We start from the raw sequence: 7,694 nt of genomic DNA, 5'->3' as shown, positions 1-7,694 counted from the left end.
CGTTGAGCGCGGAGCCCGTGCATGTGTAGGAGGAACAGGCATGACCAAGGAACCGCAGCCAACCACCCATAACACAGAGCATGAAGCCCGTAGCATGTGTAGGGAGAGATCAGAGACTGGGTCTTTTCCATAGAGAACAGAACAGAACGTATGCTACTCGTTGATCGGTGAAATACCTTGGAGATTTGGCGAAAAGTGTTCGATGATTTGGAGAAACGTGTTCGGCGATTTGGAGAAATGTTTTTGGTGATTTGGAGAAACACGTTCGGCGATTTGGAGAAACGTGTTCGGCGATTTAGAGAAATGTCGTCGGCGATTTGGAGAAACATGTTCGGCGATTTGGAGAAATGTGGTCGGCGATTTGGAGAACATGATCGGCGAAATACGTTGGCGATTCCGTATTGGAGTGCGTTATGGAGTAGCTTAGAGCTCGGTGATCGTAAGTGGAGATTAAACCATAATGGAGAAAAAATGGAGACAAATTATGGAGACCAAAACTTTATTCATCATAAACTAGAGAGTACATATCTAGAGCATTTCAAGGATAGAAACGTATAAGGTGCTCGATGTGCCATGAGTTGGGGACATCGATTCCGTCTAAGTCACATAGGCGATAAGATCCTGGTCGGGTAACCTCTTTGACGACGTAAGGCCCTTCCCAAGGGGAGAAGAGCTTGTGCATCCCTTCCGTCTTCTATTTTCTATGGAGAACGAGGTCGCCGACAGCAAATGAACGACTTTTGATGTTGCGATTGTAGTATCTCCGCAAGCCTTATAGATATTTGGCTGTGCGGACGCAGGTGATCAAGCGTTCCTCCTCGGCCCTATCAACGTCCTCTGTCCGAACAGCGGCGGTTTTGCTCTTCATCATAATTTTCCACCCTGGGTGCTCGGAAGGCAATATCCGCTGGTAGTATGGCTTCTGAGCCATAGACCAAGAAATATGGAGACACATTGGTGCTGCGACTAGCTTGAGTGCGCAGTCCCTAGACCACGGCTAGTATGCTTTTCTTCTTTCTGATATAGCCTCTTTTTGAGGGCATCAAGGATCATGCCGTTCTCCCGTTCGACCTAGCCATTGGCTCTAGGATGGGCAACAGAGACGTATTTGACGGAGATGCATCGGTCTTCATAGAAGTCCCAAAAGTGATGGCCAATGAACGTAGTTCCGAGGTCGGTGATAATGCTGTTCGGGAGACCGAATCTGTGGATGATATCTTTGAAGAGCTCGACTGCTTTCTTTGCAGTAGCCAAGACGAGCGGTTTATACTCGATCCACTTGGAGAACTTGTCGATCCACCATCAGAGGTGGCCCAACCCACAAGATCAAGGCGTGCACGGCCCTATCATCAAGTCTCAGGCGCTTGCTAATTTCATCGCTGAGTGGATCGAGATCCAAGAGCCCATCACCGCAACTTGCCCAAAGAATTTGAGACTTGATGGTAGGCCTGCTTCTGAATTCAATGGAGTAAGCGTTGAGCTCAACAGCCCACTTGATGATATGGCCGTTGGCCTCTTTGTTGCGGAGAATGTCCCCCAGAGGGAACTCGGTGACCACGGCAATCTTGTAATACTCGAAGTAGTGGCGGAGCTTGTGCGACATAATCAGGATGACGTATGGTGACATAAGGCGCAGAGACAGCAATTTAGACAAGTTCAGGCCGTCTGATCGACGTAATACCCTATGTCATATGTCTTTGGTGCATTGTATTGAATATGAGATGTATGTATCTTGTCCACTAGGGGACCCCTGCCGTGCACGCCTTGATCTTGTGGGCTGGGCCACCTCTGATGGTGGATCGACAAGTTCTCTAAGTGGATCGAGTATAAACTGCTCGTCTCGGCTACTGCATAGAAAGCAGTCGAGCTCTTCGAAGATATCATCCACAGATTCGGTCTCCCGAACAACATTATCACCGACCTCGAAACTACGTTCACTGGCCTTCACTTTTGGGACTTCTGTGAAGACCGATGCATCTCTGTCAAATACGTCTCCGTTGCCCATCCTAGAGCCAATGGCCAGGTCGAACGGGCGAATGGCATGATCCTTGATGCCCTCAAAAAGAGGCTATATCAGAAAGAAGAAAAGCATCCGGGTAGATGGCTCAAAGAGCTACCAGCCATGGTCTAGGGACTGTGCACTCAAGCTAGTCGCAGCACCGGTGTGTCTCCATATTTCTTGGTCTATGGCTCAGAAGCCATACTACCAGTGGATGAAGAACAAACAACCGCTGTTCGAACAGAGGACATCGACAGGGCCGAGGAGGAATGCCTAATCACCTATGTCCACACAGCCAAATATCTAGAAGGCTTGCGGAGATACTACAGTCGCAACATTAAAGGTCGTTCATTTGCTGTCGGCGACCTCGTTCTCCATAGAAAACAGAAGACTAAAGGGATGCACAAGCTCTCCTCCCCTTGGGAAGGGCCTTACGTCATCAAAGAGGTTACCCGACCAGGGTCTTATTGCCTATGTGACTTAGACGGAATCGATGTCCCCAACTCATGGCACATCGAGCACCTTATACGTTTCTATCCTTGAAACGCTCCAGATATGTAATCTCCACTTTATGATGAATAAAGTTTTGGTCTTCATAATTTGTCTCCATTTTTTCTCTATTACGGTGTAATCTCCACTTACGGTCGCCGAGCTCTAAGCTACTCCATAACGCACTCCAATACGGAATCGCCAACGTATTTCGCCGAACATGTTCTCCAAATCACCGACCATGTTTCTCCAAATCGTTGAACGCATTTCTCCAAATCGCCGACCACATTTCTCCAAATCACTAAACATGTTTCTCCAAATCGCCGAACGCGTTTCTCCAAATCACCGAAAACGTTTCTCCAAATCGCCGAACACGTTTCTCCAAATCGCTGAACACTTTTCACCAAATCTCCAAGATATTTCGCCGATCAGCGAGTAGCATATGTTCTATTCTGTTCTCTATGGAAAAGACCCAGTCTCTGATCTCTCCCTACACGTGCTACGGGCTTCATGCTCTGCATTATGGGTGGTCGGCTGTGGTTCCTTGATCATGCCTGTTCCTCCTACACGTGCACGGGCTCCACGCTCGATGTTATAGTCTATGGGCTAGCCAAGGCTGAGAGTTCAGTAAAGAACTAACTGCTCGGATGCCATTTATACTATGTTTATCTCCAAGTTATTTTGCCAACCGCCGAGCAGCACACGTTTCGCTCTACGCTGTATGGAGGAGACCCAGTCTCCGATCTCTCCCTACACGTGCTACGGGCTCCGCACTCTGCGTTATGGGTGGTCGGCTACGGTTCCTTGGTGACGCCTGTTCCTCCTACACATGCATGGGCTCCGTGCTCGGCGTTATGCACTATGGACTAGCTAAGGCCAAAGAGTTCAGTAATGAACTAACTGCTCGGACACCACTTATACTACATATAATTACGTCAGGGTTATTACTACAACGATTTTTCACCACAAATACCAGCAAGCTGCATAAACATGCACTTTATAACATTTATACAATTACATAAATGTTCTCTGCGCTCCCGCACACTCTAACTACCCTCTCCAGATGTTACAGATAATATTATCCGAGCAGATCACCTAGCTCTGCCATCACTATCCGTTTCACCGAACAGGTCTATGTCGCTGGCCAGCTTCTTCGCCGCATCCTCCACCTCATCCTCCAGCTGTTGTGTCTCCGCCTCGCCCATCCCTTCGATGAATCTGGCCCCTATCACCTGAAGGTCAACGTATGGATAGTGGGACCAAACCACCGCAAGGGCGTGAGTAATGGCGGTAATAACAAAGTCGCGGTTGAAGCTCTCACACGCCATCTTGCACCTTTCGAATATGGTGTCCGGACGTGGCGGCCAACCATCGGGCCGAGGAGCCACCTCCAGGTCAATGCAGTCGAGCACCGGTCTAACTCTGGCAACTACGGCATCGAATTTATCCCTCTAGGTCCGGGCATCCTGCTCTAGCACATCAAACTATGCCTTAACCCTCCGATGATAATCTACGGGCATCACAAGAATCCATTGAGCCAAGGAAACTACTTCAGCAGTAACTCCGACCAGGAAGAACTCACCGGTCAGCTCCTCGGCCTATTTGTCTACTCGCCCTACCTCCTTCGTCTTCTCCTCTCGGAGTTGTTCGACGGCTTGGCGCAGCTGGCCGAGCTCCGCATCTTGCTCTACAAGCACAACGGTCATCACCAAGGATATAGTTATTCAGCAATACAAAGCATATTCGTTGATATACCATACCTGCTTTCTGCTCGGACATGCTTCTGAGCTGCTCGGACTTCTGCTCCAGGTGCGTGGAAGCACTCACTAGCTGCTTGGACTTGCCACGCAGCTGCTCGGACGCAACCGCCAGCTGTTCGGATAGGACTCCCTTCTGGTACTCCAGGTCCCGCACGTTGGACTTAGCAAGGTCTCACTCACGCTGGGCCCTCTGGATGTTTCTCTCCATAAGGTTGATCTCCTCCTTGAGTTTTTCATTTTCCTCGGTAAGGGGAGCCATCCTTTTGATCAGCTGGTGGCGCTGCTCGGTGGTCCGAGTTATCCCCTGTAAGCGCACAATGGCAATAACAAACTCCGATCTCCAACATCAAAGATGAAGATTCTAGATACAGTACTGACCTTGATTTGCTTCATCACTCTAGCAAGGGTGGACTTCAGTCTCTTCATCTCCCAGGTGGTGTCCTCCTCCTCGACAACAACCACCTCGTCACTGCATTTATGGAGGATTCGGATGGCCTAGGGTCGAGACTCCTCATGATCAATCTCTTCCACCTCATCCTCCTCCACCACGGTTGGAGGCACCACCGGGGGGTTTCGTGGCCGTACAGCCGGTCCGCCCACGCTCTGTGACACCTCGGGGGGTGCCGTCTATTTCTCGAGCACGACCAGCTTCTACATCTCCCGCATTCACCGCGGAAGACCCAGTGGCTTCTGCCGTTGCCCCGAGCACCGTCGCCGACCCATCCGCCAACGACGCCAACTATTCGCCGCCACCAAGTTCACCAGTAGCGGTGGTTGACTCCTCCGCAGACCACCGAGCACCTAGGGACTCCGTAATGGGGTCTACCGCCACCTCCTCCATTCTCAGACCAGCCTTCGGTTGCTCGATAGTCTGGACGGACAGGGTCGGATCCTCTGCATGCTTCGCACTGCATCAGATCAGCTCATCAGTCACTAAAAAGCTAAGGAATGACTGCAATGTAACTCCAAGTCAGGGATACTTACAGTTTGGTCTGCCGGTACAATTTCTTGAACCGGCAATGCCTACCTGAGCCCCTAGCCATGGCTATGGGGTCGACTCCCGTGCTCTGGGGTGGAGGTCCTGCCTTCTCCACTATTGGCCTCTCCTCCACCTGCCGCTCTGGGACTTCCTCCGTCCACCACTCTGGGTTTCCCTTTGCCTACTGCTCGGGGACTCCCATCGCCTGCTACTTGGGGAATCCCATCGCCTGCTGCTCGGGGACTTCTTCACCTCTCTTCGACCATACCTCTGCATGCGTGTTGTGTGGAGGCGCCTTCATGCTCGGTGGAGGAGCCACGGGCACTTCGTCGTCACCCGACCACTCGGACACCGCGACGCTCCGCGTCTGAGGGGTCCGATCACCGCCAAGCGAGATGCCACCCGGCTTGAGGGGAGCGGCACCTGTCGTTTTTCTCTTCTTCTGGGCCGGCTCATCTGCTGCTGCCCTTTTCCCCTGGACCTTCTCCGACACCGGGGGGGGGAACTTTCTGTCCAACCAGCATCCGTGCCTCTGGACTTTGATGAGGCGCTGGCCTCATCTTCTTCAGGTCGAGCCGGTGGCCGGGCATCTACCCCCCTCAGCCAATCACCCCTCGGCACACCTAAGAAGTACACCGCTTGTTCCTACGAATGGATCTTTGCATAAGTGAATTAGTTCACTGCTCGGTAATGCTACAGGATTACAAGTATCGGGAACAAACAATCGAGATGGTTACCTGAGGGGATGGATTCGTGTAGTTAAAGGGTCTCATCTGCCCTGACACCCAGAATGATGCTAATGGAGCGAATAGCTCTGCGGCCCGCTCTACAACCTCGTCTCTCGACAGCGCTTCCGATCTCTACCGGGTGCCGTCGGTGTCCCCCTTAAAGTCAAAGCCCATGTGGGCCCTCTCCTTGCAGGGTTGGATGCGGCGCATTATGAAGCTCGCCGCTACCAGTCCACTGTTGGTCTTCACATCCTTTATTAGGCCAAGAAGCTCCCTCACTTGCTCCATATCAGCACTGTTTGGCCTCTCCGACCAGCTTTTCTGGCTCTCCGGGATGTAGTCGGCATCGCTACAGATGGCAGGCTGTCTCTACTTCATGTAGAACCACCTAGCGTTCCACCTATTCAGCGACGTGTTTAGCAGCACAGTAAGGTACTCGCCCGCCATTCCATCACGCAGCTATAGATATACTCCGCCGACCACCTTGGAACCGCTACCGCCTTTCTTCTTCAGCCAGAACAGATGTCTGAAGAGGTTGAAATGTGGAAGAATCCCTAAATACGCTTCACAGAAGTGGATAAAGATCGAGATGTGCAAGATGGTGTTTGGGTGGAGATTGCACAAACTAAGTGCCCAGAACTCCAACAGATCCCTCAAAAAAGGATGAACAGGAAAACCCAATCCTCGCCAGAAATAATCCTCAAACACTACTACTTCATCAGTGTGGGGCATTGGGAAGGGCTCACCACAGGCTGGCCGCCATCCGGTGGTGATGCGGTCAGGAAGAACGCCTGCCTCCACCAATCTGTCGAGCTCCGCTTCACCCGTGCGCGACGGTACCCACTCTTCATCACGGCAGGCTCCAGCACCCGCCTTCTTTGGGTTCACAGCTCCCCTCTTCGGTGTCATCTCTCAGATCTGGATGGGGACGGGTGGCGGAAGCAGGTGTAGATGTGAATCTGGAAATGCGATGGCTGAGGAGGAAGATGAAATGGCAAAGGGGCAAAGGTGTGAGCGCGGGGTGCGGCGGCGCAGTTATAAAGCATTCCCCCCACCTTTTCGCATTCGAGGGTTTTTGGGAAACCGTTCCCGTGATTTGCGATTCCCCGAATTCTCCGCAACTGAAGGTGGGCCGTTACCTGGGCCTTCGCGCAGCCCTGGCCCATGATAATGATTTATCTCCGCAATTTGTTATGGCTCGCCGAATATTTGTCGACATCTCCGCCAACCGTTACGACTCAGTAATCACTACTGTACAACCATTGCTCCGGTGTTTTCTCCGCGATTCTATTTTTCTCCAAGTTGATCGATGTTTCTGACCCTGGCACCATGTGATCATGTCACCTACTGTTAGGCTCGGGGACTAAGTGGGCACACTTCACCTTGCGGTGAATGTGCTTTTCGGGGCACCGCCCGGGGACTGGCTGCCTGCTCGGCTGGTCTTCTATTTTTCTTCTACTTTGGACCCTGGCACCACATGACTACGTCATCTACTATCAGGCTCCGGGACTAAGTGGGCACACTTCACCTCGTGGTGAATGTGTTTGCTTTATTCTGGAAGACTCCGCGCCTTTTGAAGCTGAAGAAGATTATCTCCTTTTCTTGTGGTCGGACTCTAAGTGGGCACACTTGGTCCACTGCGAGGAAATTTTCAATTATGAACTTGAGCTCCTTACACCCTTATGGCAAGCCATACTTGGGTTATACTGCTCGGCTACGGTTCACGCTGCTCGGCAACT

Source organism: Miscanthus floridulus, unplaced genomic scaffold (assembly GCF_019320115.1).
Source record: "Miscanthus floridulus cultivar M001 unplaced genomic scaffold, ASM1932011v1 fs_113_2_3, whole genome shotgun sequence".
NCBI classification, from domain to species: domain Eukaryota; kingdom Viridiplantae; phylum Streptophyta; class Magnoliopsida; order Poales; family Poaceae; genus Miscanthus; species Miscanthus floridulus.
The sequence above is the reverse complement of the archived record's forward strand: the minus strand, read 5'-3'. Positions refer to the sequence as shown.